Genomic DNA, 21,724 nt, shown 5'->3' on the forward strand with positions numbered 1-21,724 from the left:
GCCAGGGCTGAGAAATATTACTCCAAGAAAGTGTAATTTTGGTGTTGGCCAAAGCACTTAATCTCTGCATGTTACCTCCACCCTTCTACTAGGCTGCTTCCAAGGGAACATCCCTTCCCAATACTCAGGGGAGATTTAAAATACTATAACAAATTTTGAAATCTTTAAAAATTGATAATTGATAATGTGCTTTTTTCCTAGTTCTGATAATCTATTTTCGTTGTGTAAGATAGTATCCTTGGATAAAGTTGGGTGAACAGTACACAGGAACTCAGCTATTTTTTGCAGCTTCTTGTAAGTTTTCAATTATTTTAAAATAAGTAAATTGTATTTTTTCTTTTTAAAATTTGATTGATTTTAGAGAAGAGAGGGAGAGAGAGAAACACTGATTTGTTGTTCCGCTTAATTTGTGCATTCATCAGTTGCCTCTCATATGTGCCCTGACCAGGAATCAAACAGGACCTGGTTGTATCCAGATGATGCTCTAACCAACTGAGCTACCCAGCCAAGGCACAAAAACTAATTGCTAATATGCCTCATTGAACATTGAGCTTCAGTGAAATCACCGGCTATATTTGTAATGACTTGAGAGTCATTTAACTTATTTTTAAGACTATTTTTAATGGAAAGTTTCTCCTGTTTAGAGGGTCTTCCACCATGCCTCTCCAATAATTGACTTGGTGATGTCTTGATGTATTATGTATTTTTACCCTTTAGGTACATAGTTAATCCAAAAGAGTTCACAGGGTGTGAAGGTCTAGAAAGGGGAGAGATGATTTTCGCACCTCCAGTGTCTGACAATCATTTCCAAAAGAACCACCTAGACTATTATACAACTTTGTGTTCATTCCCCACTCTCTTCTGACTCTACCCCAAATTATATCCAATAGATAGGACTATTTTCTCTGTTCCTCCTTTCAGCTTCAACACAGGTGGTGGAGGAGGTAAACCAACATTTTGTTTGCTGAGTTAATGCTAAGCATTAACTGTTACTTTTAATTTACTATTGGGGGAAAAAAAAAACCTGAGACTAATCCAGAGGATGGGAACCAATGGGTCTACTGGCTCTACTTCCCAAGGTTGCTTAAGTACAGGGGTTAAAATTTTTTGTATTACTGTATGCAGTCCTTTTCAGGCTTACTTTTTTTTTTTTAAAAACATCATGGTTTGAAAGAGTCATTACATTGTTTCTAAGTTAGGAAGAAAGTTGTTTTCCAATGTACCCACTTCCAAATATCAACATTAAAATGGGGAAATACTAAGACCTATTCGGAGTTATAAAGGATCTAAAATTGGGAAGAGTTAAGCATATGTTTTAATTGTATAAAAACATTAGTAGAAATGAGTTTGGGCAAGTGAGACCCTTCCAGTAGGAAGGTAAGTGATTGAATTCTTTGTCACTCAGAAAAAGTCAAATGATCAGTCTATGTTTTATATAGCCTTTCTCAACAAACGGAAGTCCTGCTAGTAGGCCCTTAGTTAGCCCAGGTCTAAAAGGAAATCAGTGATGACAGCTAAAGTTGTGTTTCTACTGTTTCAAGACCTGAAGGCTTCAGATAATGACTAAAGAGGCAAACAGAATGATCAGTGGCCTCGCTGGGCCTCCTAAAGAATCATATTTCTGATGCTTAAATCAGTTCTCACTCCATTAGTCTCTGTAGCCTTGCTGGGGAGCATGTTTCATAATATTTAAACTTTCAGATCCTTTAAGTAAACTCACAGCTGATATAATTTAATTAATTTCTTCAGCAATTGGTTATTCATCAGTAGACCATCAGCATTTAATAACACTACACCAATTTTGGCTAAGGGCAATGAAGTGTAAGTCCTCACCTTAATAAAGAGAATGACAAACACAAAGGTAAATGTCAAAGTGACCAGTAAGTGCCAAAAGCAGGTAGAAAGGGATAAGTCATCATGGTTAATATCATCAGGGAGAGTTTATAACCCTGAGAAATTGCTTATTTGTTTACAGCAGAAATAATACCGTAGCTGACTTTTACATGTATAACCACATGAACTATTCATGTGGTTACATGACTTCTTTTTCACTTAGTACTTGGCAGTTATTATGACATCACATTCTGGTCTGGTTGCTCTTGTCATTAGAAATAGTCATTCTAAAAATGACTTACATGTAATTAGTACTTGGCATGTGCCGCTCAGAAAAATCTCATGATTGCACAACCCTGGGCACTCTGTTACTGGCTCTACTGAGAACTAGTTCTGAGACTTGAAACAACCAGCTTTATCATTTCTTGAAGTGAGGGAATCTAACTCGACCCCTTGCAGGTCTAAAATTCTTGGACTCTGGTCATTGAACCTCAGACTCATCTTTGGTTCTTATTTTTTCTTTATTTAGTTACCAAGTCCTGTTGTCCCTTCCAGCAAGGAAGTAAATTGCTCTTGAACCTGTCTGTTGTCTATTCTACCATATCTGCTGTTACTTCATGCTTGGACCGTTACAGTAGTTTTCTAAATGACCTTGCTTCCATTCTCTCTCATCACTCCTTCATGCTGGGAAATCTGTAAATATTGAAATATCGGTTGCTGTACCTCACTTCCTCAAATTAAAAACTGGAGATAAAAGATAGAGCTCAGAGGCCTTTTGGCAGTTGACCTTCCCACATCTAGATTTACCTTGTCATTCATTTCCTTATTGCATTACCACCTCACCATATCCTCCTCCCTCCCCCTCATGTGTCTGCCTGAACCAAGACCAGCCAGACCTGTCTTCTCACTAGCATGTCATTTACTTTGAGATTTCATACTGTCCCACATTCCATGTCTCAAGCCTGCAACATTCTTCTACTCCTTCTAATCAAATCCTACCAATTTTGTGAGATCCAGATGCTGTTCTACCACTTGCCAGAAGCATCCCCCACCCGATCAAGTTTTCATCAATTTCCCCCACCTTTGGACTCTCTCAGAGTACTTATTACCTCTAGAATACCTTGTTGACATGTAATTCCTTACTATTATGCATTATTATTTGTGTGTCTTGACTTTTTGAAAACAGTACCATTTTTAATGTCTATTTTGTATTCTCCACAGAATTTGGTAGGCACTATGTATATGGTAAATAATCAAAACTTGTGCGCTGAATTGCATGTGTTCCTCCTCGTGCTTTGCACAGGCATCCTGGTCTTACCTTTTCCTTTCTGTCCAGGATCCAATTTCACCCTCAACTGTCCTACTACCACAGTCTTCTCTCCCTAATAGAGAGCTAGAGGGCCCCATTTGTCCTGTTTCTTTGCAGCACTTTGTAGCAGATCAGCCATGTTTCCACTTGTGCACAATTCTGTATCCTTCTTACAGTGGTTCAAGTAAATAGCCTACAATGTCTGTTCTATACAGGCATGGGCTGTAGAACAGGAGGTTTGTGGGAATTGCTGTAAGCGGAGAGTTGTGGGGGAATGGGAGTTCACAAAAAGCAATACTGTGAAGTAGTTTGGTGTCTGAATGTGGATGTAGGCTCTGGGGCAGTTTTTGGAGGTGTTTCCAGAAATTGGGCATGTGTGACTAAGAGTTAAGTCCAGTGCCAATTTAATACGCCAAACTATAAAACCAACAAAACCACAAGTTTGCTTTGGAAGCTAGCTTAAAGATAATATCTATTCCTCTCTTCTTTTTTATACAAGGACAGTAAAGTCTGAAGAGGAGACTGCAAATAGTAGATACTCAGTATTAGCTGATTGTAAATGACCCAGTTAAGCCAGTCCTTGGATGGATTCATCCTTTGTGATATTTAGTATCAGAATTGACCAACTAGTTTGAGAAGCTTTGCAATAGAGAACTACAGAAAGTAAAAGGTAAAAGCCCTAATCTTTCACCAAAATTATCTAATCACCTTCTCCAGAGGTAACAGCATATGTCTATCTTTCCAGATACTTACATATCTCTATATAATATATACAAATTGTTAATTTCATATAAAAGGTGACACCCTATACATATTCAACATGGGGTGGAATGTACTTTTATAAAATCCAAAAAGAGAAATTGTTACTAAAATGAAAATTTTAAATACAGTGCAATTGCAAACCTGAATTGCTTATTAGATTCAGACAGTTATTGTGTCAAATTGCTAGAACAATTTATAGATATTTACTTTCAGTATCTGTACTTATCTCACTGAGGACCTATAACAAACAGTTCAGAGCTGGGTGCTAGCCTATGGGCCTCTCTTTGAGTGGTAGTACTCTTAGAATTTTTTTATAATGATCATACATTACTTGTACAATTGCAATTAATTATTTTTTTAAATTTCCAGTTCAGTCTGATAATAATAGAAATAGGTTCAAGGTACAAAAATGGTTCCCAGGATGGGTTAATTTTATGAACAAGCAAACAAACAAGGTGGCAAAAAGGAGGTGATATATGATCTGGACTTCAAAGGCTATGTAGGCATTTGTCAGAGGAACAAATGTGGAAGAGCATTTTAGGCACAGAGGAGACAGGAGGCAGGGCAGGGAAGATATCCATAGTTTAAGCTCACCCAGTATTCAAGCGCCCTCTTGATTTACCTGCGTGACCCTTAACTTCTCTATTACCTGCGTAGGTGGTTTGGGACAGGCTGACCTCTTCCCCAGCTCAGGAACTAATCAGCATCTCCCATCCCCCTTCACTTCCTTCCAGTGACTAATTCGTTCAGAAGGACAATCAAATCCAGGACTTTTTCTGGAATGTTGGCCAGGGAAGGGGAGAGAAGTGCTTGTTGCTTCTGCGATTGCTGAGTGGAGGATGTAAGCTCAGAGGTCCGGACTGCCCGCTTCACACTGGAGAAGAGAACCAGTTTGAAATGGAGCCAGCAGAGAAGAAAAGCAGAGACCAGAGATAGAAACGCAGTCCAGTGACTTCATTTATGGCCCTGCATGTAGCCACACCCTATAGGCTATCCCTGGGATTTTCAGTTTCATAAACAAATATTGGGCTGGTCAGAAAGTTCATTTGGTTTTCTCCATAAAATGGCTCTAGTAGTGCTTAGTTGTCTTTAACTTCATTCAAAACATTTTTTAGATTGTATTGTGACAGCTGTCGTATCAGCGTGCATTTTAAAAAAACAAAAATGGTGAATTTTTGTGTAGCCATTTTAATATTGAAAATGAAAAAATATGCATTTTTGGCATATTATACTTTATTATTTCAAGAAAGGTAAAAATGCAACTGAACTGCAGAAAAAGATTTGTGCAGTGTATGGAGAAGGTGCTGTGACTGATCAAACATGTCAAAAGTGGTTTGCGAAGTTTCATGCTGGAGATTTCTCGCTGGACGATGATGCTTCACAGTTGTGTAAGCCAGTTGAAGTTGAGAGTGATCAAATCGAGACATTAATTGACAACAATCAATGTTATACCATGCGGGAGACAGCCAACATACTCAATATATTTAAGTCAATAAAGTTATTTGTGAAAATGAAAATTTTTTTTAATTTTATGGAAAAAACTAAAGGAACTTTTTTGGTCAACCCAGTAACTTCCTTTTTATTAATTTACTCTTAAATGCACCTTAACTGAAAGACTTACTTAAGGAATATAATGGTGTGAATATTGGGGGTGTGTGTACACACTAGGGACTAATGAGGATGCGCAAGTGGGCAGGGACTAGAATACGAAGGGCTGAGGAACAAGCCCTCATTTCTGGTGGCTCCCGGGAGCTCTGGAGGGTGTAAAGCAATGATTGCCTCAACAAGAAAATCAAGAGCTATAAATCAGAGACTCTAATATTAAGAACATTAACTTCTTCAAGCTGGTCTACTGGTTTCATTTTTGTTATTCTCTGTTTCCCTCTAGGCAATTAAAAATAGAAAAGATGAGCAGGTTCTGCAAAATAACATTAAAAAAATGATTCCATTTTCCTTTTAAGGATTAAAAGTTAATTTAATTTTGAGCAATAAAGTAGCTGATCCTGTTTAGTACTGTTTTCATTTACAATAAAAATTCAATGCAAGCAAATTTTGAGTGCAGAAACCTTAGGAATAATAAGAATCAGCTTTTCTGAAGCTTCCTACACAGTTAATTAGTTTGCTCAGTGGGAACAGGAACTGGGAAGCTGAGGATTATATTAGCCATTTTGAACAATATAAAACAGTTCCCTGCATAGAGGTGTCATGCCTCTTTAATCTAGAACAATTCCCTAGGGTTTTTGTCTTTTATGATTATTTTTCATGATTTCTGCTCGACTCTTTTGCAGCATGTTCCCCAATTTGGATTTGTCTGATTGTGTCACTACAATTAGACTCAGGTAAACATCTTCAGGAATATTCCATGGATGATGTATCCTTCTCCAACCTTCACATCAGGGGGCACATAATGTCCAGTTGTCCAGTTTTTGGTAAATTTTGATCATTTAGTTACTGTGGGGCCCATCAGATTTATCCATTGTAAAGCTCCCTTTACCCCTTTGTAACTAATAAGTAATCTGTGAGGTGACTCTTTGACAATAAATAGCATTCTTAATAACATCTTATGCACATTGTTTCAAAAAAGAAAAATTGTCCATAATGAATCCTTGTAGAGCTGGAAGGAGGTAGTTTAAAAAAACTCTTATGGTCAGTACCCACTAAACACTGTAATGTTAGGTGTTAAGATAAAAGTTGTAGGAGCCTAAAGAAAAATCTTTCGATGGTCTGTTGGCCATCTCAGAACTTAAGAAATGTAATGGTCAGTTCATTAGAGAGAGATCTGAGAAGAAGGAAGGAAGGAAGGAAGGGAGGGAGGGAGGGAGGGAGGGAGGGAGGGAGGGAGAAGGCAGCCAAGGTGGTGAAGACCAACCCACGAACAGAGTACATCAAATGCTAAAACAAAGCAAAATATCACAGAACTCAAGAAGAGTCACAAAAACCACACTAAATGTGAGAAAAGGGAAGTTAGAGATATAAAATGACTCGACCAAGATTTTGGAGCAGCAAGGGTGAGATTAGGACACTCTTTCTGGTGCCCAGTCCAGTACTCCTTCCATGACAGTGTCCAAAGGCAAAGCTGGTTCTCCAGGATTCCTGTAACATTTGTCATTAGTGAAAACAGTCCATGGTATGTAACTAAACTATGTAACTAAAAGAACGAACTTTTTCAGCCCCACCACAAGGTACTTTAGAGGAAATTTTATTTGGATTGATTTAAATTATGTACATTGTGATATTAAACTCACTGAAGACCCAGTCTAGTCACTTTTGCGTCAGGGAAAGGTGTCCTCACAGTGCCCGTGACACAAACATATACATACACAGTACATTACCGGATATTACTCATCTGCCACACCTTAAAACTACAACAGTACAAAATGTTTCTATTCACAAATACGGAAACATTCCAGAGGTATCTTAACTCCTGTTTCCTGAGGGTAACTACTTGCAGTTGATACATAATTCCTTTATGGTGTACAGTGTTTACGTGTGCGTCACCTGCGTCTCAAAATCCAGTTACTCCTTAAGAGGCAGGGATCAGTGTGAGATGTCAGTGGATTACTAATTGTTTTGCTTTTAGACTTAGTATCTAGTGTACACCTAATTTTCAAAATAGAAAAATAAGAATAATCGTACATATACATTCACTCATTAGTTCATATTCATTCATTGTATCCTAGCGGGACTACGCAGCTTCAAAATGAAAAACTGCGTCTGCTGGTGAGCTTTTTAGGCATAGTTTTGGTGAACCGTGATTTCTTTTGATCTGTTGACACTTCAAGCCCAACCTGGTTTCTTCCTTTGGCCCGGCCGAGCAAATTCACGGAGAAATGTCTGCAAGGAAGACAAAAGCTGAAGGAGCCAGATTCTACCCTCTTAGTAGTTTCAGGAACTATTTTTAAATCTTAAGGCCACGATGTCATTTGCATGTTGCTGGCCCTGCACCTTCTCAATAAGTTACCTCATGAACATTGCGCTTACTTTGTGTGATTTCAGTAAACAAGTATTATTACATTTACAACTTTTACATGATGAATCTGGGGATAACTCAGTCCCCAAAAGCCGCCAAAGGGCCATCACAGATTTAGAAGCAGGCTTCTCATAAGGCTATCTACCTCGTAGGCGAAGTGACAAAAGGGAGCTGGTCTGCTAAGAAGTCCTTTCCCCTATCAACAGATCGCGGCGACAGCCTGGCGCCCACATCCGGTCAAAGTGACCCGAGTGTACTCCCTAGGCCAGGATGCCCTGGCCAAGCCTCACGAGGCTAGGCTCGGGGGCAATTACCCCAGCTCTGCTAGAGAACACGAGCCAGACCTGGTTGGGCTGCCCTGGGCTGTAGGGGCGAAATCATGTCGCAACGGCCAAGAGGGAGGAGCGCGGCACCTCCGTCATTTCTAGAAAGCCTCGAGCCTACCAGGACTCAGGGGCTGCCGGGAAGAACCGCTCACAAACCGGAAGAGCTGCCAGTCAAGGTCATACGGCGCACGCGCAGTGCGCTTTTCCTTCGCAAGGCTGCGGTCGAGCGGCTCCCTCCGCCAGCAGCCGGATCTAACTTGTCGGCCTCCTCGGTCCGCCGTCCCACCTACCCTGCGCCAGCCCCGACGTACTCGGCTCTCTCCCTATGCCCCGCGGCGCCGGCTTCTGTGACGTCACGACAGAACCCTCCCACCTAGTTCGGCTCCAGTATTTTTTGTAGGCAGGCCGGATGGGTTGGTTTTTCTGCCCCGTGGGTGTCTGAACTCTTTTGTAAAGGAAGTGTCTTTTGTAACTTCCTAAGACTTAAAGTGAGGCCTTTGAACTGTGCCCATTTCCTAATAAGGGTGAAAACCAGGGCAACCCTCTCCTAGCTCATTTCCTTCCAAGCTGGGAGTTTTGTTAAACGTACACTGCAAAATGAGTCATTACTCAGTGTTATTTGAAAGCCACTGCTTGTTTTTATGTGTGTTTATGTGCAAACTGGAAGATTGGCATCCACACTACGGCAACTTTGTATGTGGAGGCTGAGATAAGCAGTATTTACTCTGGCTTGATGAAAAGAATTTGATTTTAATTTAATTTAAATGTAGTTTTTGTTTGAATTATCCAGGAGTTACACCTTCAAGGGCTGCATACTGAAAACACTTGAAGAGCTTCGAGGAATGATCATTTTTAAAGCTAGTTCAAGCCCAAATGAAAATCAAGGTGTATTAGACATAAAGTAAGAATTACACTTACAAAGGGCGAAGGTTTTGTTTACCTTTTACAGATAATGAGATAGGTCCAAGGACTGCTGTGACTTGCCCACGGGGGTGGAATGTAGTCCAGTCCTGTCCCCATGCCAGAGGCCGGCCATGCCAGCTTGCTAAGGCCGTCTTTAAAGAAGGCTAGGCCTGGGCTTGGCTGCTCCTTTCTTGCCTTCCTCCCTCACTTTCTCTCCACCCCCATTGCCATGATTTTGGTTCCCTTCCTGAGTTCTCTTCTCGTCTTGCCTGCCCCTCCCCCCTTGCTTTCACTGTTTCTTTAACTTCTTGTTTTCTTGATAGTTGAGCCAGCCTTCTGAAACTTCCTTTCCTTTGTCTTTCCCATAAATGACCATAAAAGGAAATAGAATAATTTTATCAGTTTATTTCTTATGGTTTTTGTTTTTTGTTTTAAGGGTTTTTTTTGGGGGGGGGGGTGTTCATATCGATAGATATATAGTTTCCTCTAGTGAAAGCTGCCTTCTGCTTGTATAGTTGCTCAGTGGGGGCGGGGGGGGGGGGGGTGTGTGGGTGTGTGTGTGTGTGTGTGTGTGTGTGTGTGTAAAATAAGGATAGGGAGAAGAGCGTATGTGGCCACCTGTTTAGAAGGGGAGAAAAAATATTTATAAACTCTAAATGATGCAAAACTCAATTTGAAATAACAGAATAGCTGTAGGTTCTATAACACTCAAGCACTTATATCATGTCCTCAAATGATTTTGGTCTTTCACACAATAAACCTGGAGCTCTAGCTGCCTCAGAAGTGATTACAGGGATTCTATCTGTGAAATAATAAAATACCATGTTTCCAAGCTATCTGGCCATCCTGTAAGTTTCTCAATGTGGTGGGACCTGTTCCCAGCTCTGCCACTGGATGTTATTCTTGCTACACTTGGAGAACGTAAAGCACAGAGAGTCACTTGCCTAACATAAACCTCCAAGGAAGCAGAGTTTCTCCTGCTGGTTCCAATTCCCCAGTCTTTGAGTGAAAGTGTTTAGTAATGAGGAATTATCGTCTAATTTTAAATGAATAACAATTCACTAAAACATACTGGTACCAAGTGACTGAAGTCTGCTTTCTTAGTACCACTTTATCTCTTTTGTGTTTCTTATTCTGCCTGGTCAACAGTAACTTGCAGAAATTGATTGGAAATATATTTTGTATGTTGCTAAAGCTTTTGAAGGCAACCTTGAAGTTCGGTTTATGTTTTAGTTCCTGATCTTGAAAGAAGATACACTGTTCTGTATTTCAGAACATATTTAGATGTGGAATCTAAAACAAACCAAACTCACAGGACCAGACAGTAGAATAGTGACTACCAGGGCCTAGGGGATGGGATGTTGGTCAAATGATACAAACTTAGTTATAAGAGGAGTAAGTTCTGGGGATCTAATGTACAGCATGGTAACTATCGATAACAATGTTGTATACTTGAAAGTTGCTTTTTTCCCTCCAGGTTTATTGAGATGTAATTAACAGATCACAGTGTATAAGTGTGAGGGTAGTGATTTGATACATACATACTGCAAAATAATTATCACCATAGCATTAGCTACCACCTCCAACCTGTCACATAATTACCATTTCTTTTTTTGTAGTGAGAATATTTAAGATCTACTCCCTTAGCAGTATTCAAATATATAATATGGCATTATTAGCTATGATCACCATACTGTACATTAGATCCCCAGAATTTGTTTATCTTATAACTGGAAGTTTGTACTCTTTGACCAGTATCTCCCCAATTCTACCTCCTCAGCTCCTGGTAATCTCCACTCTATTGCCTGTTTCTTTGAGTTTGGGGTTTTTAGATTCCACATATAAGTGAGATCATTCAGTATGGTCTTTCTCTGTTTGACTTTTTTTATTTAGCATAATACCCTCAAGGTTCATCTAAGTTGTCACAAACTGCCAAATTCCCTTTTTGGGAGAGTGGGGTGTATGAATGTATATATCACATCTTCTTTATCTGTTCATCCTTTGATGGACACTTAGGTTATTGGCTATTACATGTCTTGGCTATTGTGAGTAATGCTGCAAAGAACATGGGAATGCAGATATCTCTACGAGATCCTGATTTCAATTTCTTTGAATATACACCCAAAATTGGGATTGCTGGATTATATGGTAGTTATATTTTTAATTTTGTGAGGAACCTCCACACTGCTTTCCATAATAGCTGTGTCATTTTGCATTACCACCCATAGTGCACAAGTGTTTACTTTTATTCATACACCCACACCTAATTTCTTGTCTTTTTGATAATATTTTCTTATGGTTTTGATTTACATTTTCATGTCAATTAGTGATGTGAAGCACCTTTTCATGTGCCTGTGGGCCATTTGTATGCCCTGTTTAGAAAAATATCTATTCAGTTCCTCTGCTCATTTTTAACATTTATTTATTCAGTTTGCTAATGAGTTGTAGAAGTTCTTTATATATTTGGAAGTTAAACCCTTTTGAGATATATGATTTACAAATATTTTCTCCCATTTCATAGGTTGTCTTTTAATTTTGTTGATTGTTTCTTTGCTATGCAGAAGCTTTTTAGTTTGATGTAGTTCCACTTTTTGATTTTTGCTTTTGTTGCCTGTGTTTTTGGTGTCATATCCAGAAAATTGCCGCCAAGACCAGTGTCAAGGAGCTTTTGTCCTATGTATTTTTTTCTAGGAGTCTTACAGTTTGAGTTGTTTTGTTTAAGTCTTTAATCCATTTCCAGTTCATTTTTGTGAGTAGTGTAAGATTTAATTTTTCTGCATGTGGTTATCCAGTTTTCCCAATAAGAGAGATCTTAAATGTTCTCAATATAACATCAACAATAAAAGGTAATTATGTAAGGGATGTGTTAACTACCCTTAATGTGGTAAACATTTTGTAGTATATACATGTCAAATAGTCACACAGTACACTTTAAACTTATGTTATATATCAATTATATTTCAATAAAGCTGGAGGCAAAAAAGTTCATTTAATTTCAATTAAATTTTTTTTAATTTATTGATTTTTTTTTTATAGAGAGAGAGGAAGGGGGCAGAGAGAGATCAATTTGTTGTTCACTTATTTATGCATTCATTGGTTTATTCTGTACGTGCACTCTCTGGGGATCAAACCCACAACCCTGGAGCATTGGGATGATACTCTGACCAAGTCACCCAGCCAGAGCAAATCGTTCATTTTAATGACATTTGGTAGCTGGATAGTATAAACAGGAAAAATTATAGCACTCTGTGATCTTCAATCCAAACGTTTATCTTAGGATAAGTTATTCCCATAATGTTTGTGTAATGTTGTAATGTTCTAAGTCTACCATGAAGTCTACAATTCACAGAAGCACTGTTGTTCTATATTATTCTCTTTTTTCCCCCAAAATTCTACCTTCCAGGCTGGTGATTAACTTTTATAATTTACACCTTACTTCACTCTTCAGTCTGTGTCCAGGTGGTGTAGGGGAGCATAGAGCTCTGTCCCATCCACAATGCTGCAGAGAAAGAGGGCCTTGGGTCTGTACTTGCATATTGCTACAGTTTCTCAGAGTCCCATGGACAAGGACTGAGGAGACAAACCATGCAGGAGACATCTAGGAAAAAAAAGAAAAGAAAAAAGGAAGAAAAGGAAAACTATATATATATATATACATGAATATATTACATCTTACCATAAAGTTGGGAACCTGGATCCCAGGATGGTAGAACACAAAGCTTGCATAATCCAAGGAGCATTTTGTCTATTTATGGGATTTTATTATTATCCTTACCATGTACAGTGTTTTGAGGACAAATAACACAAAACAAAAAGAGAAGCATTGTGGGAGTTAGTATTATTTTTGTGGCTTTATAATACAAACAAAAATAATGACTTGGTTAGTCTTTTAAATGTCAGCAATCAGGTTGACATTTCTACTGATAGAACTGTTAAACACGTAGATATGACATAATGTCACCACCAGAAAAGTTGTCCTAATCAACACTCTTATTGGGAAGCTTGAATGCATTGTATTAAAACTTGCATCACGGGATAAAATTTGAAACGGAGGCTAAAGAGCAACATTTGCTAACTTTAATTCTTTTATCTTAAAGCAACTCTAGAGGCTCTCACAATGAAGCAATTTGAACAGAAAACATTATCAAGGCTAGTTAACAAGCTTGATATCACTGCTCTAAAGCTATAACAGAAAACATCAAGTGGGACAATATACATGTGCAAGGATTAATTTAGATTATTTGGAAAAACTTTTATTCCAAAATATTGTAGAGAACACCTGGTCAAGATTGAGGTGTAGGTGAACATGGCTCTCCTCCTCACACAGCCACATCAAAATTACAGCTAAACCATGGAACAACCATCACTCACGGCTATCAGAAATGGAGTTGAATGGAAGCCTGGCAACTACAGAATTAAAGAAGCCATATCCCTCCATACTGATAGGAGGGGTGGAGATACGGAGACATGGAACAGGCTGGTTCCAAACCCATGAGTGATGGATAAAAATTAGGGAGGGATATCTTGGGAACAAGGGGCTCCACCTCCACACTAGGCCCCCCAGTCCAGGATTCCAGCGTCAGAAAGATAAGTCCCCATAACTTTTGGCTGCAAAAACCAATGGAGTTTGAGTTGGTGAAAGGAACTACTGGATCCCCAAGAAGTGCCTCTTGAAGGGCCAGCACATGGACTTACTCAGACTTACTCCCTTGGAGCTCCACCACCCAGGTAGCAGCTTGAAAGGCACCAGTGGCATATGGGGAGGAACTGATGTGTCTGGCAGCAAGGGCAATAGCTGGGGGACAGCTTTTTCCCAGATAGAACTGTGGGCAGAAGCCATTGTTCCTTTTCTGAATCCTCCCCCTACAGAGCCACAGAGCTACGGAGCTGACAGGAGGGGCCATATCCAAGACTCCAAAAACCTGGGTAGCACTGTTTGTCCTGCCCTGGAGATCCCCTGAGGCTCCACTCCACCCAAGCTGTTAACAGTGGCTTTTTTATACCAGTGGTTTGTCTTGGCTCAAGCTTTACAATTTCCTAAATTTTCTCAAACAAGCAACAGCTGGCCTCAGTGAGCCACATAGTCTCCGTACGTCTTGCTAAGTGGCCCCAGGCCTGCACTAGCTGCTGCCATCCTAGGTACACTGCTTGGCTTTACCTGGGAATCTCCAAGCCCAGTACAAGTAGAAGTCATCTCAGATTGCTTTATAGCTCAGGCAGGATGCCCTAGAAGAAACACAGGTGGGAACTGACCTTGGCCTGCACCATCTGGGAAACCCCAGAGCCTGAATACCAAGTGGATAGCTACAGACCGCATTGGACCACCACCACCCTGCTCCTGCATAGCTGCTCCTTCTCAGAGGGTGGAGTTTGGTGGTCAGTGCTCACAGCCAGGCCTTGCAGCTGACTGTTCTGAGTAAATCCTTCCCATTGACCTGAAAATAGCAACCAAGGCTCAACTATAAGAGGAGGGTGTGCTCAATCCAGCTTTGATGCCTGGCTTGGGTGATAGGGGAGGCTGTGCCACTGGACTCTACAGGATACATACATTAGGCCATGCTACCAAGATTGTGTGCTAGCAACTCTACCTAATACATAGAAAAAAACACAAGGAGGCTGCCAGATGAGGAGACAAAGAAACATGGCCCAGACAAAAGAACATCAAAACTCCAGAAGAAGAGCTAAACAAAATGGAGATAAGCCATCTACTAGATGCAGAAATCAAAACAGTGATTATAAGGATGCTCAAGGAAATTAGTGAGCAACAGCATAAAAAAAGATCCAATGAGAAATGAAGGATGCACTAATTGAAATAAAGAACAATTCTCAGGGAAACAACAGTGGAGTGGATAAAGCTGAATTAAATTAATGATTTGGAACATAAGGAAGAAACAAACAACCAATCAGAACAACCAGAAGAAAAAAGATTAAAAAAAGAAGAGGATTGTGTAAGGAGCCTCTGGGACAAGTTCAAGCATTCCAACATTCACATCACAGGGGTATCAGAATGAGAAGAGAAAGAGCAAGAAATTAGAAATATATTTGACCAAAATAATGAAAGAAAACTTCCCTAATTTGGTGAAAGAAATAGACATGCAGTCCAGGAAGCACAAGACTCCCAAACAAGACGGATGCAAAGAGACCCACTCCAAGACACATCATAATTAATGCCAAAGGTTAAAGATAAAGAGGAAATCTTAAAAGCAGCAAGAGAAAAGAAGTGAATTACCTACAAGGGAGTTCCCATAAGACTGTCAGCTGATTTCTCAAAAGAAACCTTGCAGGCTAGAATGGATTGACAAGAAATATTCAAAGTCATGAAAAGTGGAGACCTACAGCCAACATTGCTCTACCCAGCTTAAAGTGCCTTTTAAGTCCGTGTGCTGATCCTTTAAGAGGCACTTTATAATTTAGAATAAAAGGGAAGATAAAAAGCTTCCCAGACAAGAAAAAACCAAAGGAGTTGGATTGTTTTTGGGGTTTTTGTGTGTGTGTGTGTGTGTTTTTTTTTTTTAATTTTGAGAGTACATGTATTAACTCTATAGACAGTGAAACAATGGAGAACTTAGGAAAGGAGAAGCAACAAGAGAGAGCCTACGCAGGGCTGCTTTAGCTCACTGGGAAGTCAGAGAAAAGGAGACCTTAAAGTCAGGTTCAGGAGGTTCACCTGGGACAAGCTGCCACTGCCCATTGCTCCCAAGGTTGCAAGTCTCATGGGGACCCTTAGAGTTTAGGAGATGCATGCCTGTCGGGAAAGGAGTGTGCATGGTTCAGGAAGGGAGAGTCCACACCTGCACTTGGCTTCTTTATGTGGCTCGCTTCTAAACAGCTAGTGGTCTCAAGGTAGTTAGACTTTCCTGTAGCAGTCCAGGGCTTCAAGCAAGAGTGCTCTAATCCATAAGTAGATGCTGCATTGCCTTTTATGACTCACTCTTATTATTTGATCTACTGCAGTCTTTTGGTTGAAGGAATCACTAGGCTGACCATAGTCAAGTAGTATGCCCAACGACACCCCCTCTCCCTCACCTCTCCATGAGAAGAGTGGTAAAAGATTTGAGGCCATGTTCTAAAACTCCTGCTTACTTTATGTCCAACTCTCTCATATTCATGTTCAACTTGAAAAGATTTTCCCTTAAGCTATTTTATCAAAGTGAATACAACATATTCATAAAATGCCTTGCATGGGGCCGAAAGCCATCAAAACCACCACGTGATGATTTTTCTTTCTCAAGGAAAGCAGATGGTATGATCAGACTGTGCCTACTGTTTTTAAACAAGGCTTGCCAATATCTGTGTGTCCTTCCCAAGAAATGGGCTGCATTTCTGCAATGAGAGAAACCATGAAATCATCCCTCATTGAAGAAATAAACCCTTTTATTTAGAAATCATGCTCGCTTGTTTGCTTTTACTGTTTGTTCTTTGGATATACCTATATGTCTCTGCAAATAGACTGAACAGATTAGGGTAAAGTAATGAGGCACTAGCTTCGGCTGCAAAATTTAAGGGAGAACCAAGACACTCAGTAATCAAGACAAACATTTTAATGCAATATTAAATAAATAGTAATGCCAAGCAATACATAATAAAATATCAAAATTTTAAAGACAGTGATTTGTTTCCTAGTGCTGCTGTAACAAAGTACCATAAACTGGGTGACTAAAAACAACAGAAATGTATTGTCTTCCAGTTCTGGAGGGCAGAGGCTCTCAGAGAAACCTCACATGTCTCTTCTAGCTTCTGGGGACTGCTGACATCATCTTTGATGTCTTCTGCCTTGTAGCTGCATCATTCCCATCTGTCTCCATCTTCACGTGGCCTTCTTCTTTGTGTGTCTCTGTCTCTCCTCTTTTTATAAGGACAACAGTGTTGCAGGGAGCAATGTGTTTCAGGGAGTGTGGGGCTCCTGGATCTGAGGGTCACTGTCAGGGGCCAGCTGAAGTGGGACACCAGACTCTGAATCCCGCAGATCCCGTCCCAGGGTTTTCACGGATGCGGGGAATAAACACGAGTCACCACAAACACTTCTCTGCCAGGAGAGGGGAAAGGGTGCTTCCCTCTAGTGGAGAAGCTCCAAGCCCCTTTTCCAAAGGCTTTTATTGAAAGGGTTATCAGTGAAGCCAGATAATAGGAATGTGCAGCTTATCTCATGACATCAGTATGTTAATGTTTACAGAGAATAGATGATGTTTTGAAGAAAAGAAATGGCAGAAACACACTGATTTACATGGGTCCGAGAGGAGACAAGTAAACATGAGAGCGTAAACATGAGAGCGCCATAGGGTTTAGGGTTAGGGTCTGTGAATAATGTAAATTTCCTTCCCAGCATGAGCTGGCTGTCATAGGGTTTGAGGGAGAAACAAAGCATGCTTTAAAGAATTTACTTTTAGGCCTGATTTCCCCTGGGAACTGCCAGATCCAGTTTAGGACTGTCTCCAGTATTGTTTTGAGCCTGAGCCAGGCTGGGGGAGGGAGCTGCCAAGAGACAAGGAGATTTCTTTCAGATAGAATGAGGACCCCAGCCATGTCCAAGATGAGCCGAGAGGTGCGGGCCTTTTCACCCTTTCACTGTGTCCCCCAAGTCCTTGACCTGCTGTCCATACTGGCTGTATCTGGCTTAGGTTGTCCCTCCTCTGAGGAATCTTACCCATCATTGACTACCCACTATCACAGGGCCAAGCAAGGGTAATATGAGGGACAGGTTTCATTTCCTCAGTGGCCTGTTTTCCCAAGGCCTCCTTGATTTTTCTAGCCCTGGGGCCCTCTCGCCTGTTGGCAGAGCTACAGTTTCTGAAACCAGAGAGGGCGTTTTCCTACACACCAGTGGATTTAGGACCCACCCTAACCCAGTATGATCTCAATATACTGCATCTGCAAAACCCTATTTCCAAATAAGGTCACATTCTGAGGTTATGAGTGGACAGGAATTTTTGGGAGATACTTTTTAACACTGTAGACAGGAGTGGTATCACGGATTTTTCCCTTTTGCCTCAGAATCCACTATGGCTGGCATAGCATCCCCCATTTTAGTAGTTGCCAGCATGGGCTGGCCACTGCCAGGTGAGCTGCTATCATATCAGCTCTGGGGCTCAAGACTGAAGAGGCCACTCTGTGCATTCTTCCAGAGCTGTTTCACCCACTCACCTGCTTCAGCTTCCATATACCTATCTGATGACTCCAAAATCTCTTTCCAGTCTCACTGTTTACCTGAATTCTAGGCTCCTTTTTGCAGTGGCTCCTGGACATCCCAACTTGTTAGCCCGCAGGCATCTCAAATTAAACTTGTATCCAACTGCAGTATTTATGTCTTCCTGTCCTCTTTTCCTGTCTCTTTTATTGACTTCATCACCCCCACCCCCAACAAGCCTGTGTGAGGTGTTCTCGACTCTCCCTCTCCCCCAACATTACCTTTGGGACTACCTCAGAGATGACTCTGGATCACCATCCTCTGCCAGAGCTTACAGGTCTTGTAGATATCCCTGTAGAATATTATGTTCAACATGATCTGCTCTGAAAATAAGAGTTGTGACTTTGTTACAGGTTTGATATCAAGCATATTTTGGCTCAGAAAACCCAATGATGATAGATGATTTTGTGACTGTCAGCACAATTTGGACATTATGTTTTGATGTTTGGTATTGCTAAACTTGGTCATCCTAAGCAAGTTCCTTCTCTTCTGTCTCATCTGTAACTGCTCCCTTCATCTCCCTATATCAGAGAAGGTCTGCTCTGCGGGAGGGCACGGCCCCTTGCAGGCCTCTCAAGTGTGGCTGGTCACAGGCCCCCTGCCATCCCTGGGCCTGGAGGAGGATGAGCCGGTGTTCGGGGCGGGGGGGGCGGGCGGGGTGTTAGGGAGTGGATGTTCTCTTTTGGCCACTTTCAGATCACTTCTCCTCCTCCTCCGTATCCCTCTTCCCAGGTTTAGTCTTAGGTCACCAGACGATACCTTAGTCCACTACTCCGTAATGCAGTCATTATGGACCCATGGGTCCTTCCCCCTCATTTTTTGAAGATTTTAATCTGTAAGTTCACTGCCATTCTCTGAAGCAACTCCTTATTCAATAGCCAAGTGGACGAACTTCCAATAGTCAGGCATCATGGTCCCTTGGCCTGCCCTCCTCCACTAACCATATCCTCTCCCTGTAACAGCTGCTCAGCTCCCACAGAACTGCTCTAAACTTTGTCATACCACATCCTAGCATTAATCTCAGCCTCACTGTATGCCTCCAATCTTCGCAGCTAACTCCTTCTTGCAGTCCTTTTGACCCACGCCATATCTTAATATTCTACCTACCTGGCTTGAATTTCATGATCAGTCATTACAATTACTCCCTTGCACAACTCTCAGCTCCCAACCTAAACCTGCTCAGCATGCCATAACTGCAGACAAACATGCAAGCGTGCCAAACTGGACTTATTCTAAATGCATGACTTCAACCCCAGGTGGACCATTTATTCCGTCTGTCAACTACACATTTCCCTGGAACGTTCATCCTCTCTAGATAACCCTTCTGGATAAGACGTAGGCTCTCCTAGATAACTTGTTTTCATACCTTCTTTTATTTCTTCTAACCTCTGATACCTCTCCCATCCTCATTCTTTTAGTTTTCTTAAGAAAACAGAAGCCATCCAAATAGAATGTCCCCAGCCCTTGGCACCTCAGCCCCATTCCATCCACATCTGGGCTGAGTACTCAGCCTTCCCACCCATTTCTGTTCAAAGACTGTCCATGCTCCTAGGTAAGGGGGGGCCTTTTTGCTGTGCCCAAGATCAATTACCAATTGTTAAAGAGAAACAGACCCAAAAGGGAGTCATTTTGCCAAGCCCCACCAAGACTCACTACCAAACCTAACTGCAGTTTTAGCCTCTCCCAGGAGTGGAATTTTAAACCAATCCATGTGGAATTTCCTGGCTAGCTCTAATGCAGTTATCTGCCTTATAAATCCCCTTGGCTTCCCCTAAGGAAAGGTGACATTGCCTGAATTGATCCACTCTTTTAACTTTCTTGTCTCATCCTCTTTCTGCCTGACATTTTGTACAGCCTCTCCACCCCTCAGAGGTCCCTTCTACCCGCTGGGTGCGATGCTGCTGATTCATGAATTGCCTAATAAAGTTAATTAGAGCTTCAAATTTACTTGGTTAAATTTTGTTCTTTAACACAATCGGTTCATACAATTGTCAATCAGTGAATTATTTTTCATCAGTACATAATCTGTGCTGTGTCTAATTAAAAAAACAAATGTAGCGACTGCTGGGGGAAGGGAGAGTGGAGGAAGGTGGAGGAGGGTATGGGCGGTTAAATGGTGATGGGTGTAAACTTAATTGACTTGGGGTGGCGAACACATGATACAGTGTTCAGATGATGTGTTATAGAATTGTGCACCGGAAATCTATATAATTTAATTAACCAGTGTCACCCCAATAAATTCAAGGAGAAATAAAATGAAATAAAAACAAACAACAAATTTCTCTCATATCTCCTCTAGCTATTGCTCCATCTTTCTGCTCGCCTTCACAGCAAACCCCCCAGTACTCTTCAACTTCACTTTCCATTCTTTCATGGACCAATTCAAACCAGGTCTCGCCCTTGCCATGCCACCAAACCTATTCTTATTGAGGTCATGATTACCTCCACATACTGGTTAATTCGCACACCTCCTCTTTCTTGAACTACCAGCGGCTGTGACACAGTGGCCTCCTAATTGGCTTCACTGCTTGTACCCATGATTCCCTGAGGTCCAACCTCAACGCAGAAGCCACAGTGATTCTTTTAACACCAAAATCAGCTCATTTTTCTTTCCTTTGCTCAATAAATTCAGAACAAAAGCCAAAATTCATAGCATGTCCTAAAAGCCTCCCTGAACTGACCTCTCAAAAACTCTGGAAGCTTCTGTTATTCTATCCTTCATCACTCCCCTTCAACCTCAATGGTTTCCCAGTTGTGCTTCCAACAGACGGGTATATTTTCCCTCAAGACATTTCTGAAGGGAGCTCACCTACCTGGAAGTCTCTCTCCACCGTTATTATCAGCCTCCTCCCCGCTGTCCCTCCTTCCACATCCACCATTAGAATGGAACCCCTTAAAGGCAGGGAGGCTGATCTCTTCAGTTCCTACTGCAGTCTCACTGCTTTAGGAGTGTGCTGGACACAGAGTGGGCCCTTATCCAATATCTGCTGAATGACTGGAAAAGTGCCATGCTTTGTCTTGACCTTGTGCATTCCAACATGTTATGTTCTCTTGGCCTGAAATGCCCTTTTCCCCCCTGGAAAGTATTCATTTCTTCAGATTCAGCTATTTTGGTGAAGAGTCTTTTTCCCCCTAGGCCAGGGGTGTCCAACCCTTTGGCATCTGTGGGCCACACTGAAGGAGGAGCATTGTCTTAGGCCATACATTAAATATATTGAGACACATAGTCACAAAAAATCTCATGCTGTTTTAAATAAATTCACGATTTTGTGCTGAGCCACATTCACAGCCATTCTGAGCGACACGCAGCCTGCGGGCCGCAGGTTGGACACCCTTAGGCAGGCTCTTTTCTCTTCAACCATAGCAGTGATTTGAAATATGAGTATACTTAACCACAACATCTATATTTACTTTAATAATTTGACATTGACACGGTC

The 21,724-nt window shown here is 41.1% G+C and overlaps 1 pseudogene; it reads left to right on the plus strand.

Moving 5' to 3' along the window:
- Positions 1 to 12,547: 12,547 nt before the first annotated feature.
- On the plus strand, positions 12,548 to 12,703 carry LOC129077394 (uncharacterized; annotated as a pseudogene).
- Positions 12,704 to 21,724: the final 9,021 nt, after the last annotated feature.

Source organism: Pteronotus mesoamericanus, unplaced genomic scaffold, assembly GCF_021234165.1.
Source record: "Pteronotus mesoamericanus isolate MK-2021 breed Mesoamerican mustached bat unplaced genomic scaffold, CSHL_Meso_final contig_116, whole genome shotgun sequence".
NCBI classification, from domain to species: domain Eukaryota; kingdom Metazoa; phylum Chordata; class Mammalia; order Chiroptera; family Mormoopidae; genus Pteronotus; species Pteronotus mesoamericanus.